General features: G+C 45.3%; 1 protein-coding gene across 12 annotated transcripts in view; it reads left to right on the top strand.

Moving 5' to 3' along the window:
- Ablim3 (actin binding LIM protein family, member 3) overlaps positions 1-19,853 on the top strand; it is a 112,494-nt gene that overhangs the window by 16,653 nt on the left and 75,988 nt on the right. The window contains exon 2 of one of the 12 annotated variants that reach the window (XM_030250508.1): positions 11,679-11,786. The exons of the other annotated variants lie outside the window; for them this stretch is intronic. The gene's annotated coding sequence lies outside the window, so the exon portion shown is untranslated. The remainder of the gene's footprint in view (positions 1-11,678; positions 11,787-19,853) is intronic. 12 annotated transcript variants of the gene reach the window in all.

Raw genomic sequence — 19,853 nt, 5'->3', positions numbered from 1 at the left:
GTGCATATGGCTTCTCCATTGGCCTATGGCCTGGGAGACCTACATATGTCCTCAAGTGGAAGAGAATCTGAAGCACAAAAAGACTGACAATGTGTGACCCAAGAGTTGTCCCCACCACCAGTCCTTCCTCATCCTGAATCTGGCAATGGGCCAGGAGTAAATGGTAGGAGACGCTGTGCATCTTCCTCTTTTTATCCAGAACCTCTGCCTTAATCTCTTCACTCTCTGGAGCTATTAACCAGACCTCCTTCTGCTGTCTGGATCCCATGCCATCCCCTTCCCTGAGGCCATTTCTCCCCTTGAGCTAAATCCAGGCCAGAGATTACCTTCAGACCCAGAGCAGCTGGTCACCACCCACAACTCACCCGCCCAGGCAGCCCTTGGATGCCTTCAGTCCTGCTACTAGACTGAGTGTGGCGATTTGGATTACCTCAGCATCTGTGACTCTGTCAGCACTCTGGGGGAGAATACTCCTTAGCCAGTAGCAAAGTCCACTGCTGGGTGTAAACATAGAGGATGCTTTGCCCATTAATCTAGCTTAGAGAGGCTGAGCAAGTGAACAACATATTTGTGTGCTTTGATGACGTTTTCTCCTTTCTTGTCAGAACAACTCACACAGCTGGGGGTTGAGAACCAAATAGCAATGATTTCTTGGGGTTTCTTGACCTTAATATTGCCAGTGATCAGGTTTGCTACCAACAATGCCAGAAGAAGTCTCCATTGTTTGTTGTTGTTGTTGTTGTTGTTGTTTTGTTGTTGTTTTTTTTACAAGGCAGGATGTCAGGAAGCAGTCTATCTCTTATGTAGGAAGACAGCTGGCTAAATATCCAAGGATTGAGCTGGCATCAGGCACATGGCTTCTGTACCCCACATCTCAGTCTGCTCAGCCACGGAACGAGCGGGGTGATCCTCTCCTTACCTGCTTCACTGGGCCAGAGACGATCACATGGCACAAACCATAAAGCCTTGGATTGACCTCTGTCTGCTAGATATCTAGGGAGTGTCTTCTTCCCTTGGCTACTTGAGAGAAAGAGAAGCCAGCAAAGATCTGACTTGATTTCTTTTAGTTATTAGCTCTGGCTATTGGTAGTGTTTCTGTTACCCATTAAAGTCTGACAGAATTCTGTCCCAAAACTGAGCACAAAGCAAACCCGACTTTATTTGGGTTATAGGTGAATGGACCAAGCGAGGGAGAGTCAGTTCACTGTGGGTCTAATGTAATTACATACCACTGCCCTCACTTCAAATATTTTATAGGAATGCCAGGCCATGTCCCCCACTCACACATCCTGTGTCTCATTCAGAAAGCATTAGTGTCTAACCAAGCGATAATAAAAGGGTCTCAGGATGGTATCCACAGGGTAGCATCTTAGCTGCTTTATTTTGTGTCTGGAAGGGCAGGGAGCAAGCCAGACCAGAAAGAAAGAGCCCTTTCATCATGTCTGACAGAGCAGGTGACTTGCCTTGGCTGACAGGCGCAGACTGTCACCCTTCAGCTCCTTTTACAGCATCCAGGTGAATGATGCTGTCACCAGCATTTGCATTGGGAAGAACACCCTGTGACCCTCTCGGGAGGACTCAAGTTTTAGTTTTCCCTCTCCTCTTGCTTATGCTCCTGACTCTTGGCAGTTGTTCCTGAGACCACTGTCTTCCGATGGCTCACTTGTCACAGGCAGTATAGAGGGTTAGAGATGACCTCTCCCCCACTGAAAGCTGTCAGACGCTGTGTGTTTTCCTAAGTGTAGAGCCAGGTAACCCAGAAGTGCCGCCAACACACCTCTTTGGGAGAGAGGATCTGCCAGTGTGCAGAAGAAGCCCGATGCAATGGAAAGAAAGAAGTCCAGGGTGGATGGCAGACGAAAGCAGGCCTGAGATGAGGCTAAAAGGGCCAACAAGCGCCAGGAGATGGAGCAACATGGCCTTTAGGCTGTGGCAAGGTGTCTGGCTGGATCTCAGGTAGAGTGAAGCTACTGGGTGCTATTCAGTGCCCCCAGGGAGGATGGGAGTCAGAGCTGGGTATCACTGGATTTGTTTTTTGAAAGCATCACTTTGGCTGCTGTGCAGAGAATGAATCAGGAGAGGCCAGTTGGGACTTAGATTCCTCCAGGCTGGGACTTCTCGAGACTGAAGGTAGATGGGGAAGTGACTCCTATTCCAGGGACATTGTATGGCCTTGATTCCCTGGTAGATATTTTTTAAAATTTTACTTACTTTTATTTTATGTGTATGAATGTTTTGCCAATGTGTGTGTGTATGTATGGAGCGTATGGTGTTGTGTCTGTGTGTGTATGTATATGTGTGTGTGTGTTGTATGTTGCTCACCAAAGTCAGAAGGGAGTATCAGATTAGGTAAAACTGGAGTTACAGACAGTTTTGAGCTGCCATGTGGGTGCTGGGAACTGAACCCAGGTCCTCTGTAATAGCCATCTCTCCAGCACATCTTAGTAGCTTTTGTACCATCCGTGCCACTTAAGTAATGATGTCGACACTATTAAATAGTTAATTAGAGCTTCCATACTGAACTACTGTGCATGGCACAAAAAGCAGAAGTTATTTTGTCACAAATATGGACTTAGAAGTGCAAGGTCAAGGTTCGGGCAGGGACGTTTGCTACTGAGATTCTCGGCATGGCTTGTAGATGTTGCTTCTCACACACGTGTTCCTGTCATCTACCCTGTGTCTTCATCTCTTCTTGTTGGATTAGAGTCTATCTCATGATTTCACTTTAACTTAATCTCCTCCTTAAAACTCTGAGCTACGATTTCTGTCAGTGAATGAGGGAGGAGGGTCCATGATTCAGCCCATTGGAAATCCCTCCTGCTGTAGAGAGCATTCAGTGTTTTGGTTCTTTCTCTCCCCTCCCTCCCTACTGTGTCTGTGTAGCCACACTATGTACAATGAAGGTTGTATAATCTGTAACCACACTATGTGCAGTGAAGGGTGTATAACATTTTGATGGATTTCATTCAGGTTTTGGTCTTCCACCCAAATGGCTGTGTGATTGTTAAGATAACCGCAGGAATTTCCTGTACTAGTTACTTCTTGGGATCAAACCTGGTGCCCTTTACTTTTGCTGTGGCCTCAGGAAACACCTGCTATGGGTAACAGCTGTCAGATTCATCCTGAGGAAGGCACTCTTAACTCCTCATCCCATCTGAGGGTGTTGGAAATATTTATCGTGCGTCCACAAGAAGGCTCCAGGTATACACGCATCCCTCCCCCAAATGACTTAAAATCTGATGGCAAAAATAGGAACAAGTGCACAAGTCGCCATACTGCGTACGAACCGTGCTGGAGGACAGAGGTTTTCCAGAATGTGGTCTTCAGTCACACGATTAACATCATGTAGGAATTGGCTAGAGAAAGACAGGTTCTCAGCCCTCACCCTAGAGCGGCTAAACCAGAAATGGCAGGGGTGGAGTCTGGCCATCTGAGTCTTGACAAGACATCCAAGAGTTTAGATGCCTGCCCAAGTCTGACAGCATAGTTTATCCCTAAGGAGCTCATTCCATGAGATTTCAAGGGAAAATAGCTCCTATGTGGAGTGGGGATGAGAGGAGAACCGGAGACTATTTCTAGAAATGTAGTGCATATGAGAAAGGCCTTGAAGAGTGGGTAGGATTTTTATATTTATATGTAGAAGATCATATTTACTACAGTTGCCATCTGCATGTTTATGTATTTCTTTTTACAAAAGTAATTAGCAGCATGGACTCTTAACTAGAAAGATCTGTTAGCTGTCCCTTCCTCGTCTTCTAACTGGCTCACTCTGAATTGAAGCTCCCACCAACATATGTTCACTTACAGAACTGGCAACTGCAGCTGGGGGTTGTGGGGAGGCACGTTGCTAGAGGTCTGCCCCCATTCCATACACAGCTTGATCTAGAGGGAGGGGTCCTAGCTCTAGAGCTGAGACAAAAACAGTTCAAAGTATCTTTGCATCTCACAGTGAGAAGGAGCTGTCAGTGTTATCTAGTCATTTAACCCAGCTAAACAGCCTCTCAGCTGGCCTTGAAGAACAGGTAGCAATAGGATACAGTATATACACACACCTATTTTGCCAGACCATTGAATATCTCTTTAGAACAATGGACAAGCTATGGCCTGAGCACCAGCTCCTATCCACATCCTCTTTGCAGTCACTATTTGCTTGGAATACAGCCATGCCTGCTCACTGACTTGGTGGATATAGCTGTTTGACACTATAACAACACAAGTTCTTAATCCTCTCCAAGTAACCAAAACCCAGTTCAGACTTCTTCCAGTGTCCATTGGTCCTACCATTGAAATGCAGAGAAGGCTGGTATGGAATAGCTGCTGCAGAGATGCTCTGTGCGACAGCTGCTGGATCAAGGCTATGCTTTCCGCTGTGAGTGTTTTCCTTAGTCACTCACAGGGATAGCTCTCTCGGCTCCACCACACGCTGTTCTTTCTGCTCCACCTAGTCCCCTCTACACCGTGCAGGTTTCTCTTCAGCTGTCACATGAGCGCTACACGTGGAGTCAAAAGTCCTGACTTCGCTACTCAATCTTGAAAATATGAGCTGACAGGATGCCATGAAAATCAAAACAAAGCAAAATTCTGAATGAATATAAAGGGTTGCTTTTGTTCTTTTAGAACCAAAGCATATTTAAGCTGGCAAGTAGACTAAAGTTTATCTCATCCTCGTAGTCTGAGTGAAAAAAGAAATTCACAAGTGTGTTTTAGTTGGCTCATAGGATATTCTTTTTTATTTTTATTTGCTTTGGTGTTTGAGTCAAAATATAAAAAACCTGGGAATTTTTACTTTAAAATTCAAGTTTCCAGTTTCACTGAACCCGTGTCTCTACAGGGCAGAAATCAGTTAAAACCAAGTAGGGACAAGCCTTTGAGACAATATGCTGATCCCTTTATCTTGTCACAACTACATCACTCATGTGTCTTTTTAACACTGAGTTTATGCCATCTTGACCTAATGTAATCATGCATCTGATATCCAAAGATCTAGTTTCTCATCCTGTAAACTTCATAACCCCACAGCCTCAACCACATATAGGACTCACACTACACTGGGAGCAACCCATCTGGGTATTTCTGACTTGGGGACGGTTTTCTATCTATGGCCAACTTACTTAACATGCCAAAATGGGTAAGTGATTTACCACAATTCTTTTGAATATTGGAGAGTTAGGGGCAAAGTCCTCAAAATGGTGGTCATTTTACCCAACCTGGTGGAAGTAGGTTTGTTCCCACATTCCTCCCTTAGTCATGAACCCCCAACTTGATTTAAGATGGGAATATATTTTTAAAGTTTTTGGTATCAAGTTGAGTGTTGGCTGAAATCTCAACTTTCACGGTCTATTTTTATTTTATATTTTATTTTATTTTATTTGCCTCACTGTGTAGCTCTGGCTATCCTGGAACTCACTACATAGATCAGGTTGGCCTTAAACTCATAGAGATCTGTCTGCCTCTGTAACTCAAATGCTGGCACTAAAGGTGTGCACCACTACACCCTCATAACTTGCATTGTGTTTCAAGTTTGCACATGGTTGTACACTAAGTCAGCTTGTTTTAATTTTTTTTAACCTTTATTGTTTGTCACCGTATGCCAGATATCAGGCTTAGCATTAAGACTACAGAGCTGGGCTCAAAAATACCCTCTGCCTTTATCAAGCCTGAAGTCTTTGGGGGAGACAGAGATAAAAAAAAATACCATCAAGAGAGAGCACCTAGGGCCCTGAGAACCAATGGCACAGTTTACACTACTGAGAGAAGTTGGTAGACATTTGCCCTGAAAATTATGGGATGGCAGAGTTCTATCCCAAACAGTATTTCTTAATGTTGACATACATCTTTGACCAGATAATTCCATGTAGAGAGGTGAAGGAGAAATTTCCCTATGCATGATTGGATAATTACTAGTGCCAGGTGTCAATAACATACTGCACACACCACAGTTTTTATTATCACACGAGTCTCTGGGCATTTCCAAATAACCCTGGCTGAGAGCTGTTCCTAGGTGAGAACTGGTGATCTAGAAGGGGGTTATGGTAGGAAGGACGCTATAGTGAGTGATGCTTACAGTGATATGGAGTTGGCAGCAATGAGCAGAGGCTGACCTGGAAAGATACGGAGATCCATCTATCTGTATGCAACTTGAGAGTGGGTAGACAATGTGGTAGACTAGAAAGTGGTGAGGGATGGCTTTTGTTTGCATAAATGAGACCAACACAAGCTGGCTATGAGACTTCAAGGTCCAGGGCTTACAATGCATGACAGTGAGGGGAAACACCTTTGCCCTTCTCTCTCCCAGCATAGCCACCTGGGCTGTTCATCTTTGCCTGGTAAGAGATGGCTACAACTGGGCACCCAAAATACTCTTCCTAAAGAAATGACAGTAAGTATAAGGATACATCAGGAGTCAAAGCAACAGCCGTAGGTGCTCTCTTTGGGCCTATAACCTTTCTGGACACAGGTTCTTAGTGTATCTCTTAAACCTCGTCAGAGAGGTTTCCTTTAGCAGTAGATGGAGATGAATGCAGAGACCCACAGTTGGTCAAGATACAAAGAATAAGAGACTGTGGACTTCTCAGCCCTAAATAGGACATCTGTATCTACATCTTTATCTGTATCTACATCACACGTCGCTTCTTCCAAGGCTCAAGTATCATTGCAGAAGAGGCGAGGGAAAGAGTATAAGAGCTGAAGGTGGTGGATGAATGTAGGGAAAGGCTGCTTTTGTCAGACACAATGGGGCACTTACACACCTGCATGCAAACTCACAGCAGTTGTATCAGCAGGCACAAGACACGCAAAAGCTTAAGCCAGAGAAGCGAGAGGAGGCAGGCATGAAGTTCTCCCCCCACCCCACCTCCCGCTGAGAATCTGTGGGTAATTTCTAGCTACTGGGAGAGGGGGAGTTAGTTTTCTTTAAGGATGTAGGTCAACCACATTCCAGTGGAAGGCCACACACCCAAGAGTGCCTGGGTAGCACAGACTGGACTCAGTGGATTTTAAGGAGGAAATAAAGTTGGGTAGGTATAAAGAGATGGATCTTGAAGGCATCGGAGAAGAGTAATTATGCTCAAAATACAATGTATAAAGCTTTCAATGAATTAATGAAAATAATTTAAAGAAGAAAGAAAGAAATGATAAGTTTAGAGAAGAAAACCATCTGCCATGGTTGAGAGAGTGAAGTGTGTTTAATGTAGCAGTAGCGGGACAGCATTTCAATGCGGCTGATTTTTTTTTTCAAACATTCATGAAAGTTGGCAAACACACTGCAGAAATATACTTTGTAATACCCGGGAGGAGGCTGGCACACTATCTGATAATGCTATTTGCGCTCTTGCCTTAGCGCTGAGGAGTGCTTAGCGTTTCTTTCCAGTTACTAACCCAAGGGTTCTCATCTTTGGGTGAGCAAAGAGATGTCCGGAGGAGCTCGTTCAGAATGTGATGTCTGAGGTAGAACCCCATCACCTATATTTTAACAGTCCTAAGCCCAGGAATTTCTATAGCAGGTTGTTAGCTGACCACTTTGAGAAATAGCTTACAGTGAAAAATGCCTTGGAGGAAAATGTGATGAGTCCTATCCATCACCGCCTATGCTCCGAGACTCTACTTATCTCTCCCAGCTCTCTGGTTTCTATCCAGTGCTGTTCTGATAAACTTTCCCCAACTGTTTAGATGCTCCCAGATCACATTCCCCTGGGTGCAGCAACAGATGCTGGGCCCATAACAATAGCCAGACTGGCCTTAACAATCTAGACATGTTTGTTGTATATTACAGAAAGCAAAAAGTGGGCCAGGGCAGATCCATTGGAGAGCCCATCTATGCCATTAAGTCCCCAGATGGTTTTCTGTCTGAAGTATCTTGGAATCTAACATGAACAAACAACTCTACCACTGCATGACAATATCCACTGGAGAAAATGTTCCTGGGACCCAGTTCTATCCACCCAACCTCTAAAAGATTTCTCTGGTATCTCATTGGCCAATATCACATCACATGTCTTTGTTAAATCAATCCATTGGCAGAGGAAAGTAATGACAAGGATCCATATACAACAGTCAGTAGTCTCACCCAAGTTGGAAAAGGTTTCTACCTTCTCTGAAAGTCACCCATGAGTTTCCTCCACAGAAAGTCATGGCTGCTCTGAGGAGGGGCCACTAAGAAAGAAGCTCAGAAAACCAAAAGGATCAATGGCTGCTGAGAAGGCAGCTACTGCATCTGCTTCTTCTCTTATAGCACTATCTCCATCCTCCCCCACACTAGAGTCAGCATCATGACAGGCAGGAGTCAGGTCTCCTCGGGTCACCCCCATGTGCTCAGTTAAGCTATGAGTCTTGTTCCATACATGTACTCCAGCATGAAGTGGCCCTAAAATATAACCTGTTCAGTTTACATTGGCGGTAAGTTATAGTTTGGATGGAAAACTATTAGTTTATCTATCTCTAAGAGACAAAACCTCAACTCAAACCCATGTCTTTCTATAAGGGGAGAGGAGGGTAGTGTCTTAGGGTCTCCATTGCTGTGACAAAACACCATGACCAAAAAACAAGTTGGGGAGGAAAGGGTTTATTCAGCTTACACTTTCCACACTGCTGTTCATCAAGAATGCAAAGTGAGGCAGGAACCTGGAGACAGGAATTGAGGCAGAGGCCATATAAGGGTGTTGTCTCCTGGTTTGTTTCTTTTGGCTTGCTCAGCCTGCTTTCTTGTAGAACCCAGGACCATCAGTCCAGTGATAGCCCCTACCCAAAATGGGCTGGGCCCTCCCCCATTGATCACTAATTGAGAAAATGCCTTACAGCTGGGTCTCATGAAGGTATTTCCTCAACTGAGGCTCCTCCTTCTCTGATGATTCTAGCTTGTTCAAGATGACACATAAACCATCCAGCATAGGTAAAAGTGCCATATTGGTACTTAGAACGTCCAGGGGATCCACAGACTCCAAACAGGGAACTCAGAAACCTGTTCACACTCAGTTCTAAAGCCCTCTCCAAGTGGAGACCATCTCCAGATGGCATCAAATCCCTCAAAACTGCCCCCTACTGGCTCAGTAAGACAGGCGCCTTCCCCAAGAGCACCTACAGAAGTAAAACTTCAGTGCCTAGGACGGAATTAGCATCCTCTGGATGGGCCAGGTCCACACTACTTGGCCACTGTGTCCTCGGACAATGTCAATCCTACCCAGATTCCATAGAATGACTCTTTACAGGAAAGAGATCCCATTGCCAGAAGAAGAGGAGAACAGATGCTGAGCAGGCAAAACAACAGATGTCCACCACATTTATGGATTTAAAAAAAAAAAGCTGTTGGTGGGGCATTATACACAGGCTAAGCCACCGTCGAGAGCCTCATGCTCGTATAGAAAGAGATTCAACATTTCCTCCTGCCCCTCCATATTGTAAAAATTAAACTTGAAATTTGAGATGATCATTTGTTTCCCAGTTTCAAATGTTCAAATGTGAATTTGAGGCCTGGTGGGGGTAGCAGCAGTGGTACGCACCATTAATCCCAGCACTCAGGAGGCAGAGGCAGGTGGATCTCTAAGTTCAAGGCCAGCCCGGTCTACAGAGTGACTTCCAGAACAGCCAAGGCTACACAGAGAAACCCTCTCTCAAAAAGACAAAACCAAAAAAAGGCAGTTCTTGTCCATTGGTGTGTTAAAAAAAAATCTCAATTTTTTTTCTTATAAGTGATATCTAAAAGTTTTCTATAGCTTTCTTCTATTGCCTTTTGACTTGTTTCTACTTCTTCTTTGCTGCTTACTATGTCTTAACTTCTAGGGCCCACAAATCAGGGACCAGCAACTTATTAATAACTATAAAAATGCCATCTCTTTCTGAGGGTCAACAAGATAGCTTGTCAGGTAAAGCCTGATAACTTTCCTCAGCATCCATGGAAAGGAGGAGGGAGAATACCATCTCCACAAGGTTGTCCTCTGGCTTTCCTATGCTCTTCTCTCTCTCCCTCCCTCCCTCCCTCCCTCCCTCCCTCCCTCCCTCCCTCCCTCCCTCTCTCTCTCTCTAATTAGCTAAATATTTTTTAAAGATTTATTTATGTATGGAGTACACCATCGCTCTCATCAGATACAGCGGAAGAGGGCATCAGATCCCATTACACATGGTTGTGAGCCACCATGTGGTTGCTGGGAATTGAACTCAGGACCTCTGGAAGAGCAGTCAGTACTCCTAACTGCTGAGCCACCTCTCCAGCCCAAGACAACTGTATCCCAAGTAGGATTTGAACCTCCATACAGAGGAACCCTCAACAGGAAAAGCAAATGCTTGAGTCTGGCTCCTTAGACCACTCAGCCACCCTTAAACATTAGTTAAATATTTTAATGCCATTTCTCCACTACACTCTCCACAGTTTTTCTCTTTCTCTCTCCTTCCTTTGACAGTTAGAAATAATCAGTAATCCTATCACCCCCACATAGGTACAATGTCCTCCCTTAGAGGGTAGCGACTTAGAGGTAGGTTTTATCCAATCATACAGACAAATACAGTTATTCAGACAAATACAAAGTGGGCTCCTACTATACCAGGTGCTAGAGGAAACATTAGGGGCAAAATCATTACCACCACCATAATCAACACCATCACCATCACCACCATAGTCATCACCATCATCACCATAGTCATCACCATCATCACCAACACCGACACCATCATGACCATATCATCGCCACTATCATCATATACCTTACAGTAGCATGGAACTTCTTTTGGGGTAAAAAGTGTGCTCATCTTTACAGTTCTTTGATGTTTAACTTTTAGTCGAAATATCATTGTTCTCATTATTATGACAAGCGTGTGTTGCCAAGGGCATTCTGCTCTCTGATTCTTTCAGAAATCCTCGAGAGTAAACACTGTGGTTCTATCTCACAGAAAGAGAAACTGAGACTCGGTGGCAGGAAGCCCCTTGCTCACACTCACAGCCTGTGAGAGACAAAGCCTAGAGATGAATAAACCCTGGTCTGACAGGATGTGTAGTCTGCTCTCCCTTCATGCTTGCCCAGTAGAAAGTGGAAGTGGCCTCTGTTCGCCTGTAAAGGTTAAGGTTTGAGTCCACTACGTTGCATGCAAAGCATAGGCTACAGACTTGGAGCTACGGCTGTTTTAGTGAGGATAAATCTTTAAGGCCTGCTCCGCCTGTCAATTGCTCCTAGCTGCTGGCAGACATCCTTGAGACTTCAATTAGTTCCAATCCCATATGCCTTCCTTTTACAACCCTCTTTGAGGGACCTTGGATTTTAGATTCTTTACTGGCAAAATGATGAAGCTAGATCTAAACCAGACATCAAATAGGACAACCTAGAATGAGGAAAATGCTCTACTTCTGTCTTATCCAGGAGAGCAGCTTAGTACTTTGTGAAGCTATGGAGCACGTGACTCACCTCATACAGCTCAGAACTGATTGGTGAGTCTTCATACATTTTAAATAGCCACATGACCAACAGCTACCTGCCACCGTAGGCAGCGTATAGCTAGAATTATCTTTGTCTCTCTTTCTACCTCTGGCGGCCTTCCTACAACCCATTAGCAGATCTTGAACATCAGTTCGCTTGGTAGCAGACAGTGCTTTAAAGAAAATGGAATAAAGTAATAAAGTATGGTATGTGGACTAGCAGAATATGTGAGCATGTGTTGTGTATGGTAAGTTTTCATAGTGACACTTTGTTTCACAGATTTGTATCCTGGGTCTTTGTGCAAAAGAAAATGTTTCCGGTGAGTCGTGGCCCAAATCCTGTTTGAAAACCACTGCCCACCCCGGAGTAAATAATGAAACCTGGAGGGTAAGCAGGCTTCTGTGGCAATTCCTCTTCCAGCCGGGAGCTCTGTAAGACCTCATTGTAGGAATGCGCTGTCCCTCTAGGTCCTTCAGGCATGTGGACAGCATGTGGCTTGTCTCAGTAATTGAAAGTGACTTTGTGGTCATCTGCCTATACAGATGCAAAGACCCAAAATGATGACCCCCCCAGACAGAGAATCTGGTTCTCACAGATGGGTTCCCCTTGGGATTGGCATAGGTTTTTTTCATGACTGTAGTTCCTGAGGACCAGTAAGTTGTCCCCACCCCCACCTCCGGAGTAGCTATTCTCTTCAGCTTGGGTTTTTGGTTATGTTTTTCCATGCCATCACCTGCCCCTGAAGGCACTGGGTGTTGCAACCTGTACTTGCTCTATGTTCAATTATACAGAGTCTGAAGGAAAGCTTAACTTTACAGGGGGAAAACAAGAACCCGGAAGGGAAAAGGGAAATACTAAGACTTCCCAAAAAGTTGACTGCAGCAAAGATCAGAGAGAGAGGAATGATGGAGGGAAGGGGATGGGAGGGGAAGGAGGGGATAACAAAGGAGAGGCTGGAAGAGGAGTTGGAAAGATGGTTAATGCCCTCATAACCTGGGGGAGGAAGGCCTACAGCTAGATCAGGCTCTGTGGAGTATGGAGATGAGCTTCTACTGAATATCATGAAGGTCTTGAGGGGAACACTGCAGAACTCTGAGAAGTTGGGCCTGGACCTTACACACCGAAGAGAGAGAGCCTCAAGAAACCTGACAATGCTTAAATAGCTTCGGTTATTCCATAACGTGTACCCTGCCCTAGGGTGGAATGTCCTTGTCCTGGAACCCAGTGTTCCCTGCAGTTCTGATATAGCCACCATGATGAGGACCATGGATAACTTCTTCCCTTCTCTGAGCCTCGAGGTTGTGTCTATAAAGACAGAGATGGGCAGGATGTGGCAGAGGCTCCCTGGAGATCAGACTGGGGTGAACAGAGATCTACTTTGACTGTCATGGCTCTTAGTCCATCTACCTAGGGCCTCTAGGATCTCAGCCCAGTGCTGTTGGGTGCCTACAGTTTCAGAGAGAGATTGATCATGGCTAAAAGAAGAAAAAGAAAGAGGGGGGAACCATAGTGATCTATTAGACCTTAAACACAAATACCAGGCCACCCAAATAAAGCCTGTGTGGGAGACATGTCCAAGTCACACAGCAGCTGGTCCAAGGGAATTCCCTTAATAACAACCAGGACAGGATATATCAGCATTCCAAAGGGAGGGGGTGGGGAGGGAACTTAGAAACCTCTGGGTATTTCTAGAAAATTAGATGTTTTCCAGAGTCCCTCCACTCTAATGAGAAAACCGTTGAGTCCTAGGGCTCAGCTTGCTAGCTGATATCCCCAGGACTTCTCTACAGTGTATGGGAGCTTGATGGCTTGCCAGGGTCTCAGGAAGCAAACGTTGTATAACTCCTGAAGCCTCTGGCTCGGGGACCAGGGGACTGAGTCACTCAGAGCATGAGGACAATTGCCAATTTCCTAAGGGCGTCCATTTTCCAACATGGTTCCCAGGGCCCTAGACAAAACCCAGATTCTCAGATAAGCTGTGTGGCAAAGAGGCTGCCAGGCTGGACTGAGGTAGCCACGCTCTCCTGTTGGCAATGCCCAGGCAGGACCGAGGTCCTGAAGACTCAGCAGGAAGGAAAGCAGTTGTCTTTCTTTTCGGGATGCCCTGGACAAAAGATATTGCTGAGAGAGGATAGAAGAGAAGAATGGGCCTCTCCTGGATAGACTGATGCCTAGCACACTCAGCTCCAGCCCTTAGCTGGATGGTGACTTCATCAACAATCATCCCCTCTGGGCCTTGGAATCCCTGTGGAGTCTGTGTCATGGGACTGTTTGGAGAATTAAATGGCATGAGGACCACGAATGCAGGTTTGGCACATGGTAATTGCACAATTAATGTTAGCCACCTTTATCCACTTTTCCAGCCTTCTCCATGTGACTAACTGGGTGTCTGAAGGTGGTGAGGGATAGCAGAACTGGTATTAATTGATGGGAGCCCACTCCAAAATGGAAAAAAAAGAAATCCCAAGACTGGTAGAGACTTAGTAGAGTCTCCCTTCTCTGTCTGTCACTGTTGCCTGTTCACAGCTATTCTTACACAGCTTTGGGCAGCGAGTTAGTAGAATCCCATAAGCAAGATGGCCAAACAATATTTTTGGAGCATCAAGGGGACTTTTCCTTTACCACCCAACTCGGGTGAATTCCCTCCATTCAGCGAACAAGGCCTCGGGGTCAGGAAGGGCAAGGCCAAGAGCCAGGACGACAGGGAGCAGTTTCCTGACTTCAGACTTTCCAAGGCCTGTGACTTCAGAAGAACAGGGGGGCGCTTACTGCAAATTCAGATAGTCAGCACAGAGCATGAATTAGGGAGGACAGAACGGGCTCCTCTCCCACAGCTAACAGGGCTATTCCTCTGCCTAGGGACAGGGAGGAGGCTCCCTGGGCAAGAATGGAAAAGGCACATTTAAACTGAGTCCTAAGGAAGAGGCCCAGCGCCAGATGTCTGGATAAAGCCCATGGACACGGGCACAGCCAGCAGCAGACAGGGTGGAAGGGGAGGCAGGAAGGGGTGCAGTGGCTCAAACAGGGTTTCCACTTATCGCAAAAGAAAAACAGATATAGGAAGAGAGACAGAGAGAAAGATAAGAACCTAATTCAAGTAGAGCCAAGGGGAATTATTAGAAATTGGCATGTCCCAGGGTGTGTAGCAGCCACTTGTGTCCCCCCTCCACCTCCTCGTTCATGATGCTCACTGCCATGAAGCCCATTTCAGGTCAAACCTATGTCCTCCTGTAGTAGCTGTCTTGTGGCAGTAGCTGTCAGACAGGGGCAGCGTGTCTGGCCAAGAGCTTGCCGCTCTGACATATGTACCAACAACGCTCTCTGGAAGAAGACAGCCTTGACGGGGAAGCGTGCTGCTGAGCCTGGCAGGGCTGCAGCGGATGTTCTGTTGCCTTTAAAGTGGCCTCATGTGTGTCCGTCTGCCTGTGCTCTCCACCTGCTGACATGGGAAACCATGGGCAAGCCAGGCCCCTCTGTGGAGAGACCTGGGGAATTGAGGAGACTCAGAGCCCAACCCGGCTACAGCTGCCAGCACCTACAGAGTTGGCCTCTCTTGAGGACCCGTGTGCACACCTGCCAAGCTCTGTCTGCCTGTGCCAGGGAAACTGCTCGGGGCTGAAGTGCCCTGGCCTGAGAACAACCATCGTGGTTTCTTCATCCTCCGTCAAGGGTACTAAATGACACAAGTCCTACTCTGTAGCCCGGGATTCTCCAATCATTGTTTCTGGATCTTTTCAAAATGACCTTTTGGGACATAAATGGCCGCTGTTAGAGGAAGGTAGACGCTCCGTTAGCTGTCCAGCACCAGCATTCCTCTAGAAAAGTATCTGGCAACAGACCATGCCTCTAGTCAGAGCACGGGTCTCGGAGTCAGACTGAGTCAGACTGGCCGGCTTCAGGCTCTGACTCTGCGCCTTATTAACTAACTGTGTGACTTTGAACAAGGAGTCTCCGTTCTCTGGGCTTCAGTTTTCTCATCCATAAATGAAGAGAGAGGTGTTCTCCCTTGAGTGAAGGAAACTCTTTGGTGGCAGGGGGGACACGTAGCTTGTTGAGCCCACTTCCAGACAAGTGTGAATGTCTGGATTTTACCTATTGCCCTTGCAAACTTGACCTCTGCGCTCACTCCTTTTACATCACCCGGGCTTTTAAATCTTGTAAACTAACCCTGGCCACCTATGCAGCACAAGAGCTCACAGGTCCACTAGGTGTAGTATAACTTCACCTTTGTACGCTCTCTCACCACTTTTCCATGACCTGGGCTCTGTGTCAGCCCAGCTGACCTCTGGTTTGCTTACTCTGGTCCAGTTCTATAGTATACATTTGTGCTCCAAGGTAAGTTTCTGTGGTTTGTGCAAGTTTGACAAGCCCCTCTCCCCTAGGCCCTTGCTTATTCGTTTGTTCAGTGATTTTCTGATTCAGTTCTGCAAAGGAAACGGCAGCATGGTGAGATGAGCACATACTGCATGCTTGGTGCTGAGAGCAAACTGCTAGACAAGGGTGTGGTCCCTGCCCAAATGGGGCTCCCAGGCCAGCGCATATGAGTGACCTCCCAGTCCCTTTCTGCTCCAAAGGTCTTACTTCAGTGAACATTATTGTCATGGCAGAGACTTGACCCTCCCAGGTAACCAAGAGTAGCCAATCATCCACTTATTCTAGATAAGCACCCGAACTTTCCACCTTGGAAATGGCAGATGTGCTCAAATACACAGGGATATATCGCAGACAGATCTAGTCTCGTTCCCAGAACAGGAAGGGCCCAATTCATCCTCTGCAGCCCACAGTAATCCTTAAACAGAGAGGTCCTGAGAAGGAAGAGTTTGCTTAAGACAGCAAATGGTCTGGAAACCAACAACTATATTTTGATATCCACCAAGAAGGAAAAGAAAGAAACCCTTGCTGGATTTGTCCAGCAGTGGGTATGAGAACTAGCCAGGATCAGTGGCTTGCTGGTAGGGGTAATTTTGGAAAAATTTTTACAATAGATTCAAGGTAAAGATACAGGACTTCTGAAGGCCTTTAAAATTAGTCATTGCTTTTTGAGCCCAAGTTATTTTGTCCAAGAGTAACCTGAGCACAATTTAAATGACTTAAACTGTGCCGAGGTACCCTCAATCTAAAGATAGGGAAATTGAGGGTTCAGTTTTGCACCTTGCTCAGTCAGACACCCATCAAGTTACAAGGCCATCATCCAAAGCCCACCCCACCCCCAGTGCCAGCAGCCAGATGTGCCATGTGCATTTCTTCTTCCAGTGCAGAGACTGGCGTCTCTATGGTCTCCCCTTAGGAAGCTAGATCATGCCAACAGGAGTGTTTCAACTCTGAAGTCAAACCCAGCATCCTATTGTGAGTTGGTGGATCCATTCCTATGCAAACCCCTTGACCTTTTACACAGCCTCTTCCTTACCTACAGAGTGCCAGGGATCCACACTTGGGTCTCTTCTGTACTTAGCTAACCCTAGAGTACACACTCAGGGTACTTTGGGTTCTAATAGAGTCAGCGAGCTATAGAGCAGCAGCTGCTACCCCCTGCACCCCGCCTAGGTGTGCATTTCTCTGGGCCCCAGGGCACTGGCAGCTCATTGCTGAAGCAGTAGGTTCTCTGCTTGCTGTCTCACCTTGCAACAGGAAACTCTGCTGTTTTTATTACACTTCTAGCCAATTATTCAAGCTGTTAGACTGTCTCCAAGTTAGCTTTGTTGCTCTCTTAATTAGACTCCAGCATAGCATAGATGCCTCTACTTTTTAAAGACTATTCCAAAGACACTCTATTAAGACTTGGGAACATTTTTATCTCCAAGGTCAAGTGACCCTTGGGGAGAAGAAAGAGAAGATTGCACAGGTGGCCCGTGGGTAGAAAGAAGATAACTTCTCGATTGTAATGCTTACAGGGGGAAACTGTGCCATTATCTGCTTTTAAAGAGACTAATAAATCGGGTAGCATAAAACAGTTTAGTTTAAATGTAGGACCGTTTAGTAGAGAGGATAGAGTATGGGAGAAGAGAAACCTAGAAGCAGACCACAAAGGCAAGACCATTTGTAAATTAGAATGAGCCTTATAAATCATATTGTCTATAATGCTCGGTGGACAAGAACGGAGCTGAGGCTCAAGAAATCATAGGATTTACCCAAAAATCAGAAAACTAGGCACCGGCAGAGTTGAAAACAAAATCCAGATTGCCACCAGCCATCTGAGAGAGAGGCGCATGGAAGCATAGAAAGATAGCCAGGGAGGGAGCATGGGTGCCCATTTGGGCGCTGAATCAGGCTTATTGAAAGCAAACAAATGTTGGTGAGATTGTAGTGGGGACCCTCACACACAGGTGGCAGGGATAGAAATGAGTGCAGCCACTGTACAAATCAGCATGCAGGTTCCTCAAGAGCTAAAATAAAGAGCTATCATATGATCCAACCATACTTCTCATTAGTATGTACTTGAAGGGATCTACATAGGCATACAGCAGACATATGTGCACACCATTGTTCACGAGATAACTGTCCACTAGAGCCAAGCTAAAGAATCAGCTCAGGTGCCCATCAACAGACTAATGGATAAGGAGAATGTTATCTATCTATCTATCTATCTATCTATCTATCTATGCATGTGTGTGTATATATATGTACATATATATGCACACATATATGTATATATACATGAATATACATTACAAATATATGTTCTAGCCATAAAATGTTTTATGCATATTATGTTATTTGCATATATATATATATATACATATGTATATGATTTTTAAGTGTGTATGTGTGGCCCTCAGTACATGTATATGTACCACGTGCCCACAGAGTATGGAGTGCCCACAGAGGCCAGAAGAGGGTTTTAGATCCAGTGGACTTGGAGTTAGCAATAATTATGAGCCACCTGTAGTTGCTAGAAATGGAACCCTGGCCCTTTGGAAGAGCAGCCAGTGTTAACCACTGAGCCATCTCTCCAGCCCAAGAAAATCAGTGTTTTCTACAAAGCTTAGAAGCTATTGTCTTGAGATCGAATTCAGGATGTGTAAGTGTGTGTATAATTGGTACTAATTACAGATTGGATTTTTCATATAATTTTAAAACTTTGTGGGGGATTTAAAAATATTTGAGCCAGGAAGTGGTACAGGATTGGGATAGTATACATCTCTCATCCCAGCATTCAGGAGATAGAGGCAAGAGGATCTCTGAGTTCTAAGCTAACCTCAGGATTACATTAGAGACGCCCTATCTCAAAAAATAAAGATGATAATTTGTGTCAATGGTGGTATCTGAGATCATTTATACATGCTGTTTTCATATTAACAGAACTCAACCAGGCTTAATTTCTTTAACTCTGCCTGATGTTGTCTTTTTGAGACTGTTATATTTACTTGCATTGTCCAATTATGGCAGCCACTAATCATGTATGGCTACTTCTATGTAAGCTTATAACAGTCAAAACTAACTCAAAATTCAGCTTCTCAGTCATGCAAGCCACATTTCAAATGTCCGGCAGCTACCTACAGCTGATGACTAGTAAACTGAACACTGTAGATCCCTGCTCTTTCTCTCATCCCAGCATGCACTGCTAGATAGCACTTTCTAAGGGCTGATACCAGTCATGACTCTCACCCAAATAATTCTAAAGGAAGCCAGAGGTTCCCTGAAAGCATATTGAGAATATATGGCACAATCTATATTCTTAAACTTGGCAATGCCCAGTTACATCGCAAACAGAGCTACTATCCCATGAGGCTTGTCACTGGTCTTAATTGATGCTTGTAAGGACAGGGTCCTTACATGTGAGATAGTTTGGAAATCTGTATGTCAGTCAACTTGGAATCTAAAAGACCTTTACTCATAAGATAAATGTGATAAACCACAAGGCTAAAACTCACTACTTGATAGGTTTAAAAAGAGTGTGTGTTTGGGGGATGGGAAGAGTAGCCAGGAGAAAGTCAACTGTCAGTCTCAACATTTTTGACATGGGGTAGTTCAGTGACAGAGCTTGCTGGTCATGTGTAAAGCCCCAAGTTCTGTCTGCTGGACACAACTAAAATCAAAATCCAAATAAATCAACAGTTCGCAGGAGCTACAGATTGGTGGAGAGAGGACACATGCTCTCTACTCATCCCCCATACATGCCTCCACACACAAAAATAAGGTTAGGATAATTTCCTAATCTAATTAGCCCCAAATACAAAATCTCACTGGAAACAAGATAACTGCTAGGGCAGAGGCACATGTGGCCTATCTCAGCCCAACCTCCTGACCCAAGAGGTCTTGTTGACACTGTCTGGTTACCAAAAGGTCTTGGAGCTGGTTATGGTGGCATACACCTTTAAGCCCAGCTCTTGGGAGGCAGGGACAGATGGATCTCTGAAAGTTTCAGGCCAGCCTGATCTACAAAGCAAGCCCCAGGACAGCCAGGGCTGTTAACACAGAGAAACCCTGTCTGGAGAAACCAAATTTAAAACAACA

Source organism: Mus musculus, chromosome 18 (genome assembly GCF_000001635.26).
Source record: "Mus musculus strain C57BL/6J chromosome 18, GRCm38.p6 C57BL/6J".
NCBI classification, from domain to species: domain Eukaryota; kingdom Metazoa; phylum Chordata; class Mammalia; order Rodentia; family Muridae; genus Mus; species Mus musculus.
This window is presented reverse-complemented; position numbering and strand designations above follow the sequence as displayed.